This window comes from Macrotis lagotis, chromosome 1 (assembly GCF_037893015.1).
Source record: "Macrotis lagotis isolate mMagLag1 chromosome 1, bilby.v1.9.chrom.fasta, whole genome shotgun sequence".
Classification (NCBI taxonomy): Eukaryota; Metazoa; Chordata; class Mammalia; order Peramelemorphia; family Peramelidae; genus Macrotis; species Macrotis lagotis.
Window position 1 is genome coordinate 124,028,538 of NC_133658.1, and position 22,841 is coordinate 124,051,378.

Sequence of the window (22,841 nt, forward strand, 5' to 3'; positions counted from 1 at the left end):
TGCTGTATTAGTACTCTAACTCTTCCTCTAATTGCTCTATTTTTTTTGCATAGTTCTTTGTATTGAAGAAATGCATTGTAGTCTAGTCACTTTTTTCATGCATTTCTCCATTGTTCTTTGGGTGACATAGTTCTTTAAATCTTTGGACATTGTGATATTCCATGATTCATAGCTAGATAGTATCACTGGAAGAATAATGAAGTTTGATAGATTGACAGGGTGAAGTTCTGGTTTCAGAAAAAGTCCTGTGTAATTTCCTAAAGGGCTGAATTCAGTCTTCTTTCTTCCTCATTAAATTCTGAATTCAGTTAATAGTCCAAAAGAAGACCATGTCCAAGATGCATTTACCAGTGTGACCCTGGGAAAGTCACTTAATCCTGTTACTTCAGTTTCTTCATCTGTAAAATGATCTGGAGAAGGAAAAACAAATCATTCCATTATCTTTTCCAAGAAACCCCAAATGGGATCACAAAAAAGTCAGAGGTGATTGAAAAATAACTGGAACTGAACTGTATTTTTCCAGGATTGGATGCAATTACCAGAATGCTCAATAAAAAAATAGCAGTATCTGGACAATCTCACCATCTACTCTCATAGCATCTTCCAAGGAATCCTTTATGACCACCATATACACTTTACCAGATGAGAGCCTTTAAGGTAGTGTTTTGCAATTTGGAATCATTTTTTAAAGTTGACCAGAAATGAGCATGGAGAATTTTACATTCTAATAATCATTAGGATTTGTATAATGTGTTAAGGGTTACAAATACTTCACAAAAATGATCTCATGTCTTTTCATCTTTCATTGAATCAGGTGACTGTAAAACATCATCTGCTGGAGAGGATCATATTGGAAACACTTTATTATTTTCTCATATTTTCATCATAATCTCAGCCTGTCCTCCTCAACACCAGAAGATTCCAGATCCCACTGGAAGTCAGAAAATAGAATCAGTCAGGCCTATAAGGGCCCTGCCTTATAGGATCACAAATGAGGGATCATTTTTTCCATACTCCATCACCTCTACTACCCAAATCTCACCAGGTACCAGGGAGTGGAGTTGAAAAGGCCATCAGAAGTCCTTTTCCAATGTTCCCAAATACTATCTGGTCAAATCCTATAGTGGCCAACTCTTGGGCATGGATCATTTCAGGTCTCTGACTATGGAGTGGGCATGGCCACTCATAGCATTGTAATAAATAGAAAACCATCAAAAAATCTTTCCTGTGAAGTAGATGACTACTAGGTTTTCAACTCTGCCACTTCATCCTGAGGATCACAGAGTTATTTGTCCTATTTCCAGACCTCTCGCCTCAGGAACTGTGACTTTGTTTTGCTGATTTTCCCCAAAGAATTTAGGCCTTTCCTTCTACCTTGTTGCTGTACCCTAAAGAGCAATGGTCCTTTTCATCGAGTCTCCAGATGAATTTTCTTGCATGTGTTGCTTCCTTAAATTAAAATGTGAGCTTCATCAGAATAGGGACTATCTTTTTTTTTCTATTTGATTCCCCAATGCTTAGTACATGCAAAGTATTCAATAATTCCATTCTAATTGATTCATTATTTCCATAAAGATTTTACAGAGATGAGAAAATAGGAATATGGCTTAGTAATTAACTATGTCTTCTCAAGCACATTTTTTCAGGAGTGATTCCATATATGTATACATGTCTATGTATATACATTCACATCTCTGTTTTTATTCCTATCTTTCTCCCTTTCAGAGATATTGATAGTTGATCTTCAAGGCCCCTGGAAAGTTTTTGCTCCATCGTGTATCTTGGCTGGTTGTGTTTGGTCTAGACCATCTGTTTTTCCTGTTTGCTTTTTTCTGGGCCTTTTCTATTTGCTTTGCACAAAGTATGTACTTAAACATTTTACTGAATATATTCAAGTTAAAACTGTTAGGATTTTAATAGACTGAGGGTCTCATTATTTTCAGTTGTGGTTTACAGTCAGCAGCCCATGTAATGATCCTGCTACTTTATTATCTTCATCCCCCCTTTCAGTGGATCATAGATTGTTATTGATCCCTTTGTTCAAAATTCCCATCTCCCATCCTTTTATGCCAAGTTAAGGACTGGTGACATCTAGTCAGAAAAAAGGAAGGTTTTTCCTGCTGAATGATTTTCTCCAAAACTTCCCTTTTGTTTAGCTCATTGTATTTCCTTTGGCCTCTATGATAGACATTTTCTCTCTTTATAACTCATGGTTTCTAACATTCTGTTCTACCTGTATTGGGTTGTCAGTTAATGTTGCAAGGCTAAAAAACCCCAAACTCCCTGAGGGATGGCACTCAGGGTTTATGTGAGATATTAGTTCTTTTTTTTTAAAGGAAGGACAGCACATTTCATGAAAATTTCTGCTTTCTAAATAGACTTCCATACTCATTCTGGTCCAGGGCCTATTTCTGAGGAAACATAGGAATATCTATGCATCTATGTTTTTATAAAACAATAAAAATAGATCAGATCATCTGAACCTAATTATAATGAAAAAATCCAGAAATTACTAAAAAAGGATAAAGGCAAGATGTTACCTAGGATCAGAGATTTAGGACTGACACAAAGGGATAGGATCTAGGAATTTTGAACAAAAGGATCAATAGCAATCTATAACCCTCTGAAAATGATGAGGAAGATGGGAAAAAAGATGGGGAAGATGATAAAGCAGCAAGATCATGATATGGGCTGCTGACTACAAATCATGGCTGAAAAATAGCAAGTACTTCAACCTAGTAAAACAATCCTAAAATGCTTAAGTTTTATACATATACATATATATATGTATATATACATATATATGTATATATGTATGTATATATGCATATATATATGTATATGTATATATATATATATATACATATATATATATATATATATATATATATAGAGAGAGAGAGAGAGAGAGAGAGAGAGATTGAAGGCTATCTAATCCAACTTCCTCAGGCTTGTGGAATTCAAACCCATATCTTTTAAATTCAAAAACAGAGCCTTTTTTTTCTGATACCAGACTAGTTCCCTAGTTAATGACAAATCACTAACTCATAGACTAGCCCCATCATGTAGTTAAGTTCAATTTTATGGATATTTTTCCATCTCCCAACGAGGAGGAAAAGTCCTTGGATAGGTGTTGATTACTTCTTAGATCATATCTTTAACTATGATGAGTTCTCACTTGAGAAGTCAAATCTCCCTTTTCCCTCATCTACTCTTGGAGTCAAAGAAATACTTGGTTCTGATATGAGAATGTCTCAGTTTGAGTTGTTTTTCCTTTGGTTTTTATTTGTTTGTTTGTTTGTTTTTTTAGGTTTTTGCACGGCAAAAGGGGTAAAGTGGCTTGCCCAAGGCCACACAGCTAGGTAATTATTAAGTGTCTGAAACTGGATTTGAACCCAGGTACTCCTGACTACAGGGCCAGTGCTTTATCCACTGCCACCTAGCCATTCTGTCCTTTGTTTTCAAAGAGAATCAATGATATCTTGGGATAATGTTTTGACTTTCATGTGAATTGGATTTAAATGAGGTAGAGATGCACAAAGTTGTTAACTTTACTTTCTCTTCCAGGGTCTAGTGTCAAGAAAAATTCAAGATGACTGGTGAAGACCCAGGATAAAATGGGTGTCCACAGTGCCTTCAATCTCTGACCAAGCTCCAAGGGCTCCACAGTGCCTACTTTTAGCTACCTTCATGACCATCAGAACGAATTGTTCTCATCAACCCATTCCACTGAAGACAGTCTTTATAAGATCTGGGGAGATACTCCTGTAATAATCTATGTGTGTGAGGCCTTTAGATTACCCTCAATCTGGTTTTGCCAACCCATCAAGATAGTTTGCTGGGGTGCCCACTGCACATACTACAGCTTCTTGGAACCACAGGTGAGAGTTGAGTGCTTGGTAGATACCAAAGGGGACTGAGTAGCCCTGAAAGGGACTCAAGCGAGCCCTTATTCCAGAGATACTAGTCCCCATTGAACACCCCTGTATTCACAGAGCTTAGCAGCAGGAAAAAAATTAGAATCAGTTATAGAGGAAAAGTTCTCCCACTTCCAAGAGTGTCCTAGGAGTCACAGGATTCAAAAGTCTGCAGAGGAATAATAAGTACAAAACCATTCTGCTCTGGGGTAGGCAGATTCACACCTTGATTTCCCCAGCCCCACAGCTCTGACCTAAAGCCTCCTAAACTTGACAAGGGCTCCCTGCCTCAATATCATACAATCTTTAAAATGAAGGAGAGCCTTAAAAGTTGTCTAGCTCCTCAGTCTCGTTTTATAAAGGAGGAGACTAAAGTCCAAAGTTATTACAGGTTATACAGGAAGTAAGTAATAGAACCAGGCTAGGAACCTGAGCTTACATTTGCAAATCTCGTAAGGTCTTTTCTAATGACCTAGACTGAATTCTGGTCTCTTAATTCATAGGACAAAATTTGAGATGCTGTTTTAAAATGAGAGGTAGAAGTTATTTAGGAATGGAGAGAATCCTTTATATGAAACTGAGCAGAAAGAATGAACTACTGAGCATTTTTTGAAGATGACCCAAAGAACAAAGGAATGTCCTATTTTCATTACCTGAGGGATATTCAAGAAGGCAGTTGCAATTAATCAACAGATAATTAAGCTGTGCTTAACCCAAATGTGAGAGACAAATTACCTGCAGTCCAGAACTTCTCTGGGCAAAAAGAACATTTTTCTTTTCACTGCATTTTGAAGAAATTAGGTCAGGACACAGAGAAAAAAAATTGTTTGATCAATAGTTTATTAATAATAATTATCAATGTAGGGATTAGACTTGTGATTTCACTGATAAAGTAAGTTTCTATGAAAAAATGCCTCCTACCAATGCACATTGGCACCATCTCTACAATTTACATTCTTAGTGAGTTGTCTACAGCATTGGGAGCTAAAATAGCTTGTTTGACCAATATATGACAGAAATGGGATTTGAACCCAGGTTCTTCTGTCTCAGAGGTCAGTTCTCTTGCAACTATGCCATGTTGCTTCTTTAATAATAATAAAAAAGAATAATTCATATTTACATCAAACTTTAAAGTTTATAAAGTACTTTCCTTACATTATTCTATGGAATAGACCACTCAAAAATAAATATCAACACTTTATAGATGAGTAAATTGAGGCTAAGAGGACAAACAGCTTGCCTCTGATCATATACCTAGTAAGTCATGATTTCAAATGGAGATGATTCAGGAGTATACAGATTTTTTTTTCTCAGTCAAACTTTGACAATAAGAAATGACACAATGCTGAACTGAGTCTATAGGAAGCAAGTAAAGATCCATAACTCTTCTTTTCTATCACCATTCAACTGCATCCCAAAATTCATGTGGGAGATTTTCTCATAATCCACTGCTGCCTTTTGGGTTTTCCTTCTCTTTTGACCTCCCTCCTTACCCTATCACACAACTCATAATAACATACAATGCTACAGAAAGCTTAACTTTGACTATATAGGTATTAAGAATTTTGAAGAGAGACAGAGTATTTTACATAAGTATAATTCATTAGGGCCAATGGTTTTAAACTCAATTGCCTAATACCACTTTTGTTTAAATCTTTATTGCTCACAAAAATCGATGATTCTATAAGTTTATACAATTGCATAATCATGCAAACAATTTTTTAAGGTGGGGAGGGAAGGACAGAATGGAAGTCCAAAACGCTGAAGTAGGGTTCAGGTATAGATCTTTATCAACATGCTTTCTGCTCCCCTTACCAAAACATTTCACATTCACAATTCAATTAGATTCTTACAACTATGAAGTAGGTGAAGCAGATATTACTATCCCATTTAACACTAAAGAAAACTGAGATACAGATAGATTAAACAAAATGGCTTGTTTTTGGAAGATCTAGATCTCAAAACTATGGGTTCTGTTTCTCAGATCTATTGCCTAGGTCTGATTTTGAGAGGAAATCCCACTGATACTCATGTCACGTCAAGAGAATGATATTGGGAAGAAAATCCCTCACCATTTTGGATGGACCCTTTGTGGTGGATTTATTGAAGGCTATAGACAAGAGTTACACAGCATGAGCAGATGGGTTATGGTCTAAATTGCTAGAGGGAATACTTTCAATGATGAGATCACAAATCCATGAAAGTATATACCAAAGTTTCATTATGTTAGAAGAAAACGTGCTTGCTCATAAATCCTAGGAATTACACATAAGAATGTGTAAAGAGTTGTATGATGTCAACTGGCTTCAGCTTAGCAAAGATTATGTAGCTAGCTGATACTTTGTGACTATACCACTAAGTCTATGCCCAAACATGATCAGATAACTAGGAAAAGCTTCTATAAGTATAAAAATTATCTCTTTTTTGCGGTAGAGATGACCAGCAAGTGAAGAACGCTGGAATAAGTTACGGCATATGAATATAACTGAATACTATTATGCTATAAGAAATGAGAATTAATAAATATAATAAGTGCATAGTAGGAAATTTAATTATTTCAATGGGACTCTTTGGTCCTCCAGAATCACAGATGGTCTGACTCTTTGTGACTTTATCTGGTGGTCTCCTTTGAAAATACACTTTTTGGGCAGCTAGGTGGCGCAGTAGATAGAACACCGGCCCTGGAGTCAGGAGTACCTGGGTTCAAATCCGGTCTCAGACACTTAATAATTACCTAGCTGTGTGGCCTTGGGCAAGCCACTTAACCCCTTTTGCCTTGCAAAAAAACCTAAAAAAAAAGAAAATACACTTTTTCCTTCTCCAATTTATTTACGGAGGAAGAAACTGAGACAAACAGGATTAAGTGACTTGCCCAAGATCACACAGCTAATAGCCTTCTAAGATCACATTTGAACTCAAAAAAATGAGTCTTCCTGACTCCAGTGCTCTATCCACTATATTGTCTAACTATCCTATAGTAGAAAATAAATGATTTAAGAGAGACATGGAAAGATGAACTGATGCAGAGTGAAGTAAGCAGATCCAGAAGAAGAATTAAATACACTTCAATATTCAAATTACTAAAGTGAATACTTTTGAAGACTTTTATAAAATAATGAAGAATGAAATGAGCAGAACCAAAAGAATAATTTGTATGACTAAAAAGATGACCTCTAAAGTGATAAGAACTATGATTAATATAATGACCATCCATGAATCCAGAGGACTGATGCCATCTTCTGACAGAGGAGAGATTTATAAAGCATAAGACATGCACATATTTGTATATAGCTAATAAAGGAATTTGTTTTCTTGACTATCCATATGTTAAAAAAGAATTTATTTTTCTTTTCTCTGTTTTTCCAATGGACTTATGGGTGTGAAGGAGAAAATTTGATTTCTCTTAATTAAAATAATGTTTATAAAAGCTTGAGGAGTACTACAGATGAGGAATATTGCCTGTACTATCAGATGAGGAATGTTTGTTTTAAGGAATCTTTTTACTCCACTATAAGACATCTCATAGAGTGGAGGGGAATCTGTAAATATTTTAAAAGTAAAAACATAGTGCAACAATAAAATTTATATGTATATACTTACACATATATACACATGTATATTTTGTATATATGTGTATATTTATATATACACATGTAAAGTCTCTTGTGACCAAAACAAAGTATGTCAAACAATGATACTTGTAGAATTTTTTTAGGTGATTCAATATATAGATGCATTTACCCACATAAACATTCCAAGTATTATATAACAACAAAAAACTGGCTGATATTGAATGCCAACAATGTATGAATTTGTGGTCATTAATAAAACAATTAGAATATGCACTACCCTAACTACCATAGAATCACACACAGAGAATCACTTTAGACCCTGAAAAGACCACAGAGATCATCTTGTCCAGTTTTTCTTTTTACAGATGAGGAAACTGAGAATGACAGGTCTTCAATGATTTTTCCAAGGTCACATGTACTAGAACTAGGATTCAAACTGAAATCTTAGGATTCTCAGTTCAGCTTTCTCTCATACTATACCACACTACCATTACTTATATGGCAGATATGATAATATTGCTAAGACTGCATGCCCACAGTTATCCCTAGAGTGAAAGACAGTAAGAGGATTTATTTAGTACTGAAAACAGAAATATTAAGTGACAGATAGATGTATAGAATGCTACTTGGAATCAAATCCAATCTCAGATATTTACCAACAATATAGCCCTGGGCAAGTCATTTGAAGTCTCCTGGTCTTAGTTCCATTGTCAGTAAAATGGGAATAATAATAGCAGCTATTCTACCCCTTTCAAGTCATTGGGAGGATAAAATGAAAGAATATTTGTAAAGAGGACTGCAAGCTTTAAAGGATTATATAAAAATAGCTATTATTATTAAGCCAAATAATGTTTTAGGAAATGGAAGCAAAAATTATTAGATGAGAACATAGCAGCAGACTAAAAGTATCACTTGTTCCATGAAAAACTCCTAGAGTGCGCTGTTCTCTATGTAGCCTTCCCACCCATGAAAATGTCAAGTACTTCCGAACAAAAGTCCAAAGTTGACCTGAAGTTCTTGAGTATTTGATTTTTGTTTTCAATGGCATACTCCATGGTTTATTCTAACCTAGAACTCTATTTCCATTAGCTCATCCTCTTTAGTTTTTCAACTTTATCATCCAACTTGGGGAGGTAGAATTAGGGAGGCCACAGTGCCCTTTAGGGTCCTTGGTTACCCAAGACTGATTAGGGTCATCACCTGTTCTGGGTTTTATTGACTTTAGCCCTGGTTTAACCTTCTGTTGTAAGCATCTCTTCCTCCAAAGTCCTACCCTGAGGTGTCTTCAGAGTTCTTAAGGGCTAAGCCTGCCTTTGCTGACAAGTATTCTCAGGTTCTACCAAGCTAGAAAAGCTGACCAAGACAGAGAGCATGTTGTCATGAATTATATCTCTTCACTCCCTTTCCTGTCAAGCCAAATTGAATCTTTTGTGGCCTGTCACAACATTCAAAAGCTCATCCCTGAACATATTACCTATATAGCTAGACATCCTAGTATATAAACACTAACCCTAGAATCAGGAGGACCTGAGTTCAAATGTGGCCCCAGACACTTGACAAGTCAGTTTAACCTCAATTGCCTCAGATCCAAGATCATCTCCAGTCATCTAGATCCATGTTTGACCACTGAACCCAGATGGCTCTGGAGCAGAAAATAAGACTGGGGACTTAGCACAGGCCCCTCACTCAAATCTAATTCATATAAATGGTGTGGCATCACCTCCCATGATGTCATGGTCTTCTTTCAGAATGAAGGACAAACAACAACAACCCATACAGCACTCCCACCCAACACCACCCCCAATTCTTGGAATGTACTCCTTTCATATCTCTCCCTCTTAGGATCTAGTTTCCTTCAAGTTCACCTCAGATGTCATTTCCTTACCTTATCTCCACCATTAGTATGCTATTGCTTCTAAATTAATTGTTTTTATTTTGTACATGTTTTCTATATTCTTATTTTGCATACATTTATTATACAGTTCTTCTCCCACTATCAGAGTGTAAGCTTTTTGAAGGAAGGAACTGCTTTATTTGTTTTGTATACTCAGCACCTAGCATAGTATCTGAATTACATTAGCTACATGTATAAATGTATAATGTATTTGTTCACTAAATACTTGCTTATTGATTTCATCTTTGTAATTCAGGGATGAGAATGCTTAATGTTGGAAATAGCTCTAAAAGCTGGTCACTAGATGGTGAATCTTTTGTCAGTAGCAATTCATGAAAACTATCTATTCAAGTATATAGGGGTGTGTGTGTGTGTGTGTGTGTGTGTGTGTGTGTGTGTGTGTGTGTGTGTGTGTGTTTGTAGTGGAAAAGTGGGGGGAGTATTATTACCACCTTCATTGTCAGGGTATTGAGAATATCTTCTCTTGTGGCTGATTTTTCATTTTGTGAATGTTCTAAGAAATCAAAAATAACTATCATTACAAGACATTGCTTATAACTATTTCTAATATCAGGTAAGATATCTTTAGTTTAAACCCTCAAAATATTTCCTCCCTTACCTTGTTACTCCATTCTTTCCCTGTCTGTCAAACTTAAGTCTACTAACTATGGAAAAAAGTCTAAACTTCTATGGGTGAGGAGTAGGAAGGGAATCCAGGAAAGATATCCAGGGATGGCATAAAGGGTCAATTGCTCTACCCTGCTGTTTTGTTTTTTCAGTCTTGGCTAAAGCCACTTGCTTGATTGGCATCTTCATAGTTGCTTCCACCTGCTTTGCAGACTTGAAGAAATCCACTAGTTTCCATCATTTCTTATTCCACAGTTATGATTACCCAAATGGTTCTACTCAGATTTCTCATACTGGTCATGTTATGCTTCCAACATGAAGGTTTATTTGCACTGATGCTGCAAATATAATTCCTCTGGAATGAAATTAGAGGATTATTTCCTTCCAAAGATTGTAGATTTCTACTTCCATTGATTTCTACTCTCATTCAAATGATGATTTTATATATATATATATATATATATATATATATATATATATATATACATATATACATATATATACATATGTATATATTTATAAAGAGACATATATTGCATAGAACATGCATATAATATATACTTTCCATCTTTCTATAAAATCTATAATGGGACATATAAAATATTTGTATATGTGCATATATTCTATTTTTGATACTAGGTGTCCCTAGTTTACCATTCACGAACCCAATCCTATTGCTGGGTGGCATAGGAACTTTGACCTTTCTTTTCAAACCTGGGGGTGGCATAGGAACTTTGACCTTTCTTTTCAAACCTGGGCCACTTTTCTCTCTCTCCACTGTCAGGGACCCAGTACATTGGTGCCAGACATAATAAGGATGACCGATTGGCTTTAGAGCCCAACTGTTCTGAACTTCTGAATTCCAGCCAAGACATTACAGACACAGACCACCACACTCAGATCATTCAGACGCTATTGCTTAAATTTTAAAAAAATCAAAGAAATAGTGGAACTCATCTACAGGAAGTACATAAGACTAGCAAAACATATAAAGAAGCATGTAAAAAGTATGAAGAAAATTGAGTCTGGAAAGAAATGTTCAATTCTTCTTGGGAAGTCCATTCAATCACATTTATGGTTCACCTTCACCACCTTCCCTTGTACCAAACAGTGGTGACAGCCTATGATTAGAGAAGCAGAGAGTTTGAGTGTATTAACATGTGGAGGAAGGGAGAACCCTCCTCATTATCCAAAGATGTGTGTGTGTGTGTGTGTGTGTGTGTGTGTGTGTGTGTGTGTGTGTATGTGTGTGTGTGTGTGCATGAGAGAGACAGAGGCAGAGAGTCCTCCCATTAGCATTTGCACATCTCTCTCACCTTGCTCCATGTCTCCATTCTAGCTTATAAAGAGGCAGCTTACCTTATTAGTAACATGTTGAGGATTAACAGCTTTGCTATTGTGTTAGCATCTTTGTCATTATCCAGTGAAGAAAGCTGCCAAGTTACTAAGACAGTTACTAACAGACCTAAAACAGGGAGCAGGTTGGCAACTTGCACACAGGGAACCCACACCAAAATTCCCTGTTATTTGTAAAAGGACTATGCCTTTAATAGAAATAGGCTTGATAAAATGGGTAGGAATATATTAAATGTGATTTTTAAAAATTCTGGTATTGTGTTAAAAAAGAAATTTTATACAGGCATTTAAAAAGTAATGGAATCCCATTCCCATCTGTTCTGGCTTCCTTTCAACACCTCTCTACCCTTAGCTGTGCCAAAAAGAGAGAGATTCCAGGCGTGTGGTGTGAATCATAGGAATGATAGTTCTGCTAAGTTAAGGGGGGGGGGGGTAGGTGAGAGAGTGAGGAATGGTCTACTTCAACCCTCAATGTTTGGGAAAATTGAAATTGGCCCAAAGGTCTTAAGGGATTATTAGAGAGGAGTATTGACCACAGGTTTGGATACACATAGAGGGTTGGCCCAAATCTCCCTTCCCAGTGAACAGACTTTTAGTAGCATGGAATGTGAAAAGTATATTCTATTTGAGCTCAAATCAGGGTTAAAATCTCAACTCTGCTACTTAACTCTCTGTGTCATCCTGAACATACCACTTAATGCCTAAGAGACTGTTTTCATGTGAAAGACTGGACTAAATGATCTCCAAAGTCCTTCCCAGTTCAAAATAGTATGATCCTATAATCAGAATGGACTCATGTTTAGATAATTCTCTTATGAATTAGTGGTTGTTGCTATGGCAGGGTGTCCCAGAAACTCAGAGCACACATGGCAATTTTGGATTCCCACATATTGGAGAGCACTGTAGTTATCAAGAGCCCCATTTCCTATATCCCCATTTTATAGCAATACAGAAGAATACAGTACAAGAAGCACCAATGCAGTTAGCAGAGTTTTCCTTGTCATTTTAGGTCTAAGTTTTAACACAGAATCCAAGAAGGGTAAGGAGAGAAGGCTATTCCTTGCTGTACAGTTCCATTGTTGAGAAACCATGGAAGTCATCAACCTCTGGTACAATTTCTTGAATTTAATAAGTTCTTAATAAGTACTTGGTTGAAATGGATAGCAATGTATGCTATCTCCAGACAGGGCTGGTATTAAAAGGAGGCAGAGTAAAGCAATTCACTATGTGCTGTTATGTTATTTCAGGTGATGAGGAAAAGTTCCTGTTTCCCAAAATACCACTCCCATCTGTTCCATGATACTCCAAATTCTCTTAATGGCAAAATTAGAAATGATACTTCAAATGCAAATCTTTCTAAAAGAGGTGAAGTTTATATTAAGGTACAAATGCCTGAGGTCAACTTCTTTCCTGAGGATACATTTTTGATAGAAGGTAATTAGTTACTTGAAGGGAAGGAGGATACCACAGAGAGAAGGAAAGAGGAGGCTAGGAACTCTGCCAACAAACTCTCTGACTTCACGTTTTTGCCTAAGGCTAAATTATAGAGTAGATTGGGGAAACTAGACTCTTCTCTGGTCCTTGGAGCATTGTGTTCTTTTCTGGAATAGCTCCCTCCCTCCTTTTGAGCTCATCTTTGGGGTTTGTATTTTGTCTATTCCATATTTTAGGTTATCATCAAGGTCAACACAAGTGCAGTTTGTAGGAGATGATCTGCATATTTTCTTTATACTAGTTTCAGGGTTTTATTACCTATAACACCATTATTACCTATAATGGAGCCCATTCAATTATGGTCCTCTTTCTCCTTAAGAAACATGTCACTTGCCTCTTTGAATATAATTGATTCAACCTGAGTGGTTCTACTCAAGTTCATACTATCCCAGTTTCCTAGTTTTTTTGTGTCCCAGTTTTCTAGAAACCAATGAAAAGATTCTTACTGGTGCCTATCTCATTCCTCTTCATACTTCATTTTGAACTTTCAATACCCTGAAAGCTCTTCATCCCTGAAACTCACTCCAGTTCTGGAGCTATGTTTTGTCCCTTCATCTTTTACCTCTGTTTGGATTACTCCTCCAAGAACCTCCATTTAAGGAAAACACCCAGGCCAGCCCTGTCTCATTCTTTCTCTGCTATGCCCCTGCTCCAACCTGGGCCTGCCCTACCCCATTCCACCTTTCATTGTTCTTTAATGTACTGTCTTTTCCCCTACTAGAATGCAAGGTTCTTGAGGGATGAACTGTCTTTCTATTTGTATTTTTATTCCTAGCATTTTCTCAGAGAACTGAACAATTACTTATTGTCTCACTGGTTACCTCAAAAGAGAGAATACATAAGAATTATATGAAGTGGGGGAGAAAGGGAGAGGGGAGGGCAGAGTATAGTTCCTGAGCTTAAATCCTGAGAAGTCTTTGGAAGTTGGACTATCAGGTTCTGAAGTCTCTGACTTAAGAAAGAGGTGTCACGTAAACTGAAGATATGGAAAAATTGAATGAATCTTTAATGGATCCCTATTATCTCATCAACGAAGTACAAATCCTTCAGCTTTTAAAGCTCCAGCTTTGAAGATTTGTTGTTAATGTTGCTGTTTTCATTTTTTTTTTTTTTTTGGTCTTTGTATATCCAGAACTTAGCATACTAGCTTTCACACAGAAAGAACTTGATAAATTCTTATTGAATTGATATGAATTTTATGAGCATTTCAGGTTGACAGAATTGATTATAAGACAATCAACCACAAATTTTGATAATAAAAGTTTCAACACTTCAATGACCCATGGCTTCACCAGTATAGGTTGTCCAACTACAAATGTTTAATAAATGCTTATTGACTGATGGATGACTGAGGGTGCAGATCACAATTGCTCTTTGACTTTGTAGATATTCTTTGGGAGTTACTGTGAGCAAAATTATCACCCACTGTGGCCAGCCTTATATTAATGAGTCTCTTCAGAATTAGCTGGATTTGTTTCCCTGACAACATATGAAGTGTTCATTGCCAAGTCCATACTCAAGCCCTTTTCAATTAGAAGGACCTATTTTATTATAGAGGCAAAGATTTTAAGAATTGAGGATCCCTTCTGTGCTATCACAAGACAATGAAGCAGAATTGGCAGAATATGCATTTATTTGATGGCATTCTTTTGATAAACAAATGAATGAATTGATGTGAAAGATTAGGCAATATTAAAATAAATTGGAATATATGAATTAGACAGCTAGTTAGAGTTGTGGTTAGTGCATTGGACTTGCAGTTTAGAAATCTTGAGTTCAAATCCAGAATCAGATTCTTCTTAGTTGTATGATTCTAGACAAGTCACACTATCTGTCTCAGTTCTTCATCTGTAAAAAATGGATAAAAATAGTACCTACCCCTCAGAAGTGTTGTGAGGATCAAATTAGATAATATTTGCTAAGTACCACATAAATGTTAGCAATTGTCATTTATGAATGTGGCATTACATAAAAAAGTCTATTTGAGAAGTCCATAAGAAATGACAGATATGTAGAATTCAAAGAAACATTGAAAGACGTGTGAAGTGATTCAGAGAGAAGTAAGTAGAACTAGGAAACCATATAGACATATACAATAGGTAAACAAATTGAACAATGAATAAAAAAATGAACACTGCAATTATAAAGCAACAATCTTGCATCTAGCAAGGATATCAGGAAATACATTTCCTTACTTTCATTAGAGGAGGAGGGGATCATAGGTGTGAAATGTTAAATGTTTCCTTAAGTCATAGTAAATAGGCCTATCATGCTTAAACATTTTTTTAAATTATTGGTTAAAAAGGAAGAATGCTAAAAAAAAAAAAAGGAAGAATGCTCAGTAGGTTACTGGGAAAGCATATATAAAAGTGACTTATATAGATGCAAAAGACATAAATAAAACTTGGGGGATTAAAGAAAATGCATCCTAGTTGCCTCCCCACAGTTTGGATTTTGGGAGTTAAGGGACTCAGGTGGATAGATGTAAATTGAATAAACTATGTAAATCTAAGTACCCTTATATCCAAAGTACTTGGAAAAGGTAATTTGGCTCACTGACCATGTAAATTAAAATTAGACCACATTTCCCTCCTCTCCTTCACTCTATTTGTTTATTTCCTCTTCAAGTCTAATTGAACCCTGAGGATGTCAGACCAGTTTATATGTGTGGGTGTGTGGGTGTGCTTGTGCGCAGGCGTGCACACACGTTCTATCCCTGATAATTACCGTACCCTGGAATTCAAACTCATGTGGAAGCTGGCACAGTTTAAAGCTGACACCAGCAGGATCGAACACATGGCCACATTCCCAGACTATTCAGGGCACAGTGTCTGATGGCATATGTAGATGAAAGACTGGAAGCTACTTAAATGGCTCACCAACCCCACTGGGAAGAGCGGAAATGGCTCTGGTGCCTCCTGGGGGCTGCACACATTCACATGCTCTAATGGAGGAAGGAAGAATCCAAGGACAAAAGACTGAAAGTCCAGGTCAGGAACCTGAGTCCTCACAATATTTGCTCATTCCCCTAAAGAGGCATAATTTCTTGTCTTTCCCAGAAAACCATTGTCTCACCTCACCTGTTAAGAACCAACCCTCTGCCACCTTTCAGACCCACCCCCTTCTTGAACAATCTTTTCTTTTCAGTATGAGAAAGAAAGAAAAAGTGTTCTAACTGCATCCTGAGTGCTTGCTCCTGCAACCCAAATTAGGAATCAGTCATTCCATCAGGCAATAGCATTTATGATGCATACTATACTCTCCCAAAAGAGGTTTCTGGGAAGATCCCTATAGGTTTTTATTCAAATCCTAGTCCTTATTGTATGATTCTAACAGAATAGCAAATCTTTAGATGTTCTGCCAAGACAATAGGGTGAAGAGCTTTTCCCAACTAGTACTTTAAAGATTGAATCAGAATGGCATATCAGATAGCAGATATTGGCTTTAGCTGTAGTGGATCCAAGTTCTGACTGACACCAATTGGCAAGGAAAACTGGGTCTTTTCAAACTTTTCTACCAAATCATAGGCGGATTGTGATCTTTGTTTGTATAAGCACGCAAGAAAATCCCTCCCATCCATAGTAACAAAATTGTAAGCTTTTTTTCCATATCTTTGATGAATTTAAAGCTGAAAGGGATCATTGAAATAATATGGCCATTTGCATAATGCTTATTGGCAGTAAGATACACAGTTGGAATTTGAATCCAGGTCTTCCATCTCTAAATATAAAATGTATTTTTAAAAATCATACTATAATATTTTTCATTGGGAAAGAGAGAAAAGTTTAGAAAGAAAAAGAATGTCTGAAAAAAAATTAAGATCTTTAGATAAGAAAACACATTTATAAAAGTTGCCAAATGTTCTCACCCCATAACATAAGGAAACAGACAGCTGCCTGTTTAGATTTGGATGTGAAGGCAGGAAATTCATACATGAGGAGAGGGGAAATAGGAGAAAGAAATGATGATCTCATGTTCATTTTGGTGGTATCTATGAAAACACAAACCAGATCATAAAAAAGTTCAAATTAAAATAAAAACAGTTGATTTGAGAACAAACAGAAACAATGTTCCCCTCAAGAACTTAATTAGATCAAATAGTTAGCTCTTTCAAAACAACACAAATAGTTGAATTGAGATGGATTCAAGAAAACACAGGTAAATTCCATCAAATCTATTGTTTTTCATTCCCTACTCCCCCCAAAACAAACAAAAAACCAAACATCAACCACTGGTTCTCTATCAAAATTTAAGCCTTAAAATCTACATATGTTTTCTGGGTATGGAAACAGAATCTTGCCCTTTTTAAATAATCCAAACTCTGAAAAAAAAAAAGAAATAAATAATCCAAACTCTGAAAAAGAAAAAAGAGCTTGAATCTTGAACTATTAGAAATAATAGAAATTGTGTTTAAATCATCAGTATTCTGTTTTACACTAGAAAGCTTTCTTTCAAACTTCATATTAGGAAGAGGCCATTAGGGTTTTGTCTAAGAGTGATAATATCTGGAAGTCATGGAATGATATCTGGAAGCCACAGCCCAGCAACCAACATGTCAGTACTTCCTAGTCCTCTGACAGCTTGGACCTTATATCATTAATCTATGTTGCTTGTGTCTACTCTACTTTTTTCCTGATTTCACATTCAGGCCAGAGACATTGTATCTACCAAAATTTGATGACTATTCAGGCAAAATTCTTTGGGGGCATCTCTTCAAGTGCCACTGTACCCAGTCAGATTATCTGGGTATCTCTCCCTGCTTTCTCCACCAAAATATACCGTCAAACCCATACCCAACTTGTGAAGTCATGGTTGTTACATTGTTTTCCCCAAAACAGGCAAAAGTCATCCTAACTATAGTTCTGGGGTCACCAACCTTCCCTCTGGATTTCACTGGGAGGAAGAAGAGTAGCATCTAACAGCAAGTAGAGCATCCTGTTGCTACTGGTGCAAATGCATTTCCTGTTTTCAATTACATACACATGAACCTCTTAGGCAAACTACATTTTATTGTGGTTCCCTAAATGAGAACATAGAAAGTTGAAGGAAGCTCTTTCATGAAGTTATACGTAATGAAGTTAGGAGTTCTTTTTTTCTTTTAAAAGTTATAAGCAAAAGTTTCACCTGACCAAATGGCACACTTCAGCTCGAAAGTTTTGACTCAGAGGATAAAATCAAGTCACTAGAGCATAAGACAGAAATCTGAATGGTGCTAAGGACTGATAGCTTAGTTTTGAAGCCAACAAAGACTGTTACATTCATTCAGATCTTTTCCATTAGCTTGCTCTGTAACCTTGGGTAAATCGCTTCAGCTCTGCACCTTCCTTCCTTTCTAAGAAGGCAATATTGAAAGAATAACTTTTGCTTAAACTGAACTAATTGATCTTTCCCTTTTAATTGAGATTGTACATTCAATTTTATCCTACCCTTTGCTGACTTTGACTCTTATACCACTGGGTTTTCAACTTGTGCAAAATATAATATAAAGTAATAATGGCTTCAAATTTTAAAAAACCCAATAACCCAACATTGTTTAACCTGCAGATCTCTATCCCTCTTTGATTCCTCCTTCCTTTTCTTCCTACCTCTCCTCAGCTTCATCATCATCATCATATTTTTCTTCTTTTTCTTCTTTCTCTCTTCTCTCTCTCTCTCTCTCTCTCTCTCTCTCTCTCTCTCTCTCTCTCACTCTCTTTCTATCCTTTCTCCTCCTCCTATGTTCTCTTTGTAATTTTTTGTTACTATAGGATTCCTGGGATACTTAAAAACATACTCCAGTCTTCTTCACTCTAAAAACCAAAATAAGCAAAAATTTTTCCATTAATCTACTCAAGCTAACATCTATCTTTCCTCACTCTCACCACTAGTTTCTATAAAGATCTGCCTATTTTGATTCTTCCACTTGGTAAATTTTTATTAGTATCTTCTGATTTTATATCAGCTATTTTTGAAAATACATATCCTTCTCATCTCTTTTATCAAAGGGATAGTTAGAATAGTTTAGAAAAATCAATCAACTTTGTTAATGTTCATGATGACATTTATAACAACCCATATCCCTCCCTAGTCCTCTAACTCCAGTGAAAGGAGAGAGGCACATTTCCTTATCCTCTTTTAGTATCAAGATTGGTCAAAATAATTATATAGCCTAGGATGTCATTTAAATGTTCTTTGAAAAATATTATTGAAAATAGTATAATTGTAAAGTATTGTATACATTCTATACAATTGAATCATTGTATAATTGCTTTGCTCATCTGCCCACTTTGTTATGCATTAGTTCCTTTAGGTCTTATATTATAATCATATTTCATTCCATTCATATACCACAATTTATTTAGCCATTTCCAAATTGATAGAATGTACTTTGATTCCAGTTCATTTTGTTTCTTTCTTTTTAGGTTACTTCAAAATTAGTTTTTAACTTTGATTTTTATAAGAATTGAGATCCTTAGACCACAAATGTTCTTACTAGTAGTTTTTGATGATAATTGTTGCTTTTTTAACCTTTGTTTTTTTCTTTTTTAAACTTAAATACAAAATGAAAAAAGGAAAGAACATTTCCATATACACAGCAGAACATGAGAGAATTCAATACAAAACAATAAATATTGATTCCAGTTCATTTTAATATAAAAATTATTGCTATGAATATTCTATTCTCTTTCTTCTTTCCTTTCACTTTTACTTCTGTTTCTATTGAAGTGAAAACTTTCAAAAGGTATATGCCAAATACTTGTCAGTAGGTTTGGTTCAAAAGTCTAAACTGTTTGGTCAATCAATTAATGTAACCACTTTTCTCATATAATTCAAAATTCCTTTTTAGAATGATTGAATCTATCTGGAGTTTTACTAATACTTTATTATTTAGTGTGCCTGTCTTCTCATAGGCAGCTAGGTGTATAGAATATAGAATGCTGAGTCTATCAGGATGAACTTGATATGAAATCTAACCTATCTACTTGCTAGATGTGTCACATTGGGAAAATCACTTAACTTCTTGCTGTCTCAGTTTTCCCAGGTACAAAATGGAAATAATCCATAGCACCTGCCTTCCAGGGTTTTTGTGAGGCTCAAAAGAGATAGAAATTGTAAAGTGTTTAGCATATAGTAGGACCTTAGATAAGCAGTTGTTATTTTGCTTCCTTCCCACAGTTGCTCCAACATTAACAACACCTATGTCTGATAATCTTTGCCAACATGTTGTGTCCACTCACTCCTCAACCTTTTGTGATCTGGATTATGACTCTATCACTGTACTAAAACTGCTCTCTCCAAGATTATTACTAATCTCTTTACTATTAAATCCAGGGCCTTTTTCTCCATTCTCATCATTGTTGACCTCTTTGTAGGTTTGACAGAATTGACCACCACCTCTGCATACTGTTTCCTCCCTTGGCCTCTGGAGTACTATTTTTTTCCTGCCTACTTGAACAGTCCATTCCAGTCTCCTTTATTCATTCATTATCCATTGTATGTCCCTTAAATGTGCAAATTCTTTAAAATTCTTCCTTGGGATCCTTCCTCATCTCAGGTGAGATCCTATCCTTTAGTCTGTCCGTCAATAAACATTTATTAAGCATGTACTATGTACCAGTGCAGATACTACAAGAAGCAAAAAACAGTTTCTGACTTCAAAGAACTTGTGATCTAATGGGGAAAATCAACATACAAAAGAAAATAGAAAAACAACATGGGAGAAGCTACCCAGTGCATGGGCATAATAAGAGACATGCAGAGTAGAACAGTCAGATAGGAAATGAAGAGATGATTGACCCAGGCTCCATCCTTAAATGGAGGTTCTGGAAGGAAAAGTCTCTATTTTCCATTCTGGAATCCTTTAATGGCTCCTCTTTATGTCAATAATCCATTCAGTATTCAGCACGCATTTATGAAATAGAACATGTCAGGCACTATACTATCCACTGGGAATCAGGATAGGGATCGGACCTGGGATTTCATTGCTATAGAGATCTTTCAGGTAAGGAAGCTCCCTTTACCAATTATTAATCAGCACCTTCTCTGCTACTTAAGAGTCTCAGAGAATTGTTTAATATATTGAGAGGTTAAATTGAGGTCTCTAATAACAAGTAGATAGAATGCTAGACTTAAAGTTAGAAATATAAGTTTAACTTCTGCCTACTAGCTATGTGATCACAACCAAATCATTTAAACTTTCTGTGCCTCAGTTTCCTTATGGTGATAATGACTCAATAATAATGACTTCAAAAGGTAGGTTCAGATGGTATGATATATGTAGAGCTGTTATTCATATTTTTTTTATTTCATGACAAAAGGAAATTATCATAAACAGACGGATGCATTAGTTTCTTCCTGAAAAGGATAATAAAGGAAGGAGTAGAGTCAATCTCTTTCTGCACCAAAACCAAATAAAAACATTATTTCAATGAGATGTGCTAATGATGAGAAGAGACAAAAATAATACCAACAATAAAAATATGAGAAAACACTATTAGAGTTTGCATCAATATTTACTTCAGAGGATAAAAAGCAGAGGAATTCTATAAAAACTTGAAAAGCTCTTCCAAATCAAAGGGATATATATATATATATATATATATACACATATTGTTTGTGACTATATTATAAAGCTGGTCTTAAGACAGTGAAAATATGTTGGAAGATGTTTTCACAAGTGAAATTTTTTTTTAAAAAAGGTCCTGAGGGGCAGCTAGGTGGCACAGTGGATAAAGCACTGGCCCTGGAGTCAGGAGTACCTGGGTTCAAATCCAGTCTCAGACACTTAATAATTACCTAGCTGTGTGGCTTTGGGCAAGCCACTTAACCCTGCTTGCCTTGCAAAAACCTAAAAAAAAAAAAGGTCCTGGGTTGTAGACAGCTCAAAAGATTACATTATCATGAGTATATTTTTAATAGTTGAAAGGTGCGGGACATAATAAGAATTAAATAACCTCCCCAAAGAAAATTAATTACAACTTAAAAGATAATGTTAACAAAAATGATTAGTTATTAATGTTTTCTATATTGAACTAATTAGAGCAAAGTCAAAAATCAACACTAAATCAGAAGAAAATAGACAAAGCAGGAAAGCATAACTCTGTTTTGACCTATTCCTGAAAGCTATTGACACTAAAAAAAAAATTGGTAACTGGATAAAGAAAAAGGCAATAATTTGATTATCATTATAACAGGCATTAAAGACAAGAGTTCCCAGAAACCACCTTAAGAACAAACATTTGATCTTGGCAAGAAGGAAGGCATGACAGCCAAGAATAGTGCCAGATAAAATATAACTGATGTGACATTAACAGATTAAAATTTTTGCTAAAGAGGTGAATCTTTACAGAAGTCAGCTAGTTTGGCATCATTAAAAATAGTATGGAATTTCCAAAATGTCATCCAGTCTTATTTCCAGTAGAATGTAAGCTATTTTAGGCAGACATTTAAAATTTTTTCCCCTTTAAAAACAAACAAAATAAAAACAAAACAAAAATCTCGCTATGACCAGTACATAGAATAATGTTTTGATAAAATATTGTACAATTTAATTGAATCATCTCCTACTATCCAGTTTGGATTTCAGTTTATTTTCCATCTGCATCATTTATCCATAAAGACATATAGACAGACAAATTTAATGGTCTGTCTATCCAGATGTATCAGGGTACTTTGTTTTTTCAGTGTGGAGAATCAGACAGATCTGTTTCCCATTGTCAGAGTTTGTAGTTTTTCAGGGCTTTCTTAGTACATCAGCATCTGAATAGGAGCATTTGGAAAATGATAAATATAATGCCAACTAGCCTTTAATGCATAATAATAATTCCCTTTTGATGCCTATTTAAAAAAACTATATTGTTATGAAATTTGTAGTAATACAGTCTTCTATGATAAAGTGTCTTTCCCCTGAGTAAGCAATTCTATTTCTAAAAAAGTCTGACCTCTACAAGAGAATCTCCCCTTAGAAGTGTTTATAGCAGATCTAATTACAACTTCTGAGTC

General features: G+C 35.7%; 1 long non-coding RNA gene across 2 annotated transcripts in view; it reads left to right on the forward strand.

The window, feature by feature from the left end:
- LOC141502595 (uncharacterized) overlaps nucleotides 1-22,841 on the forward strand; it is a 221,522-nt gene that overhangs the window by 189,782 nt on the left and 8,899 nt on the right. The window contains exon 3 of one of the 2 annotated variants that reach the window (XR_012472600.1): nucleotides 3,568-3,881. This is a non-coding gene — a long non-coding RNA (uncharacterized LOC141502595). Of the gene's footprint in view, nucleotides 1-3,567; nucleotides 7,388-22,841 lie in introns of those variants that run through there. The other variant, XR_012472599.1, reaches the window with a different exon arrangement.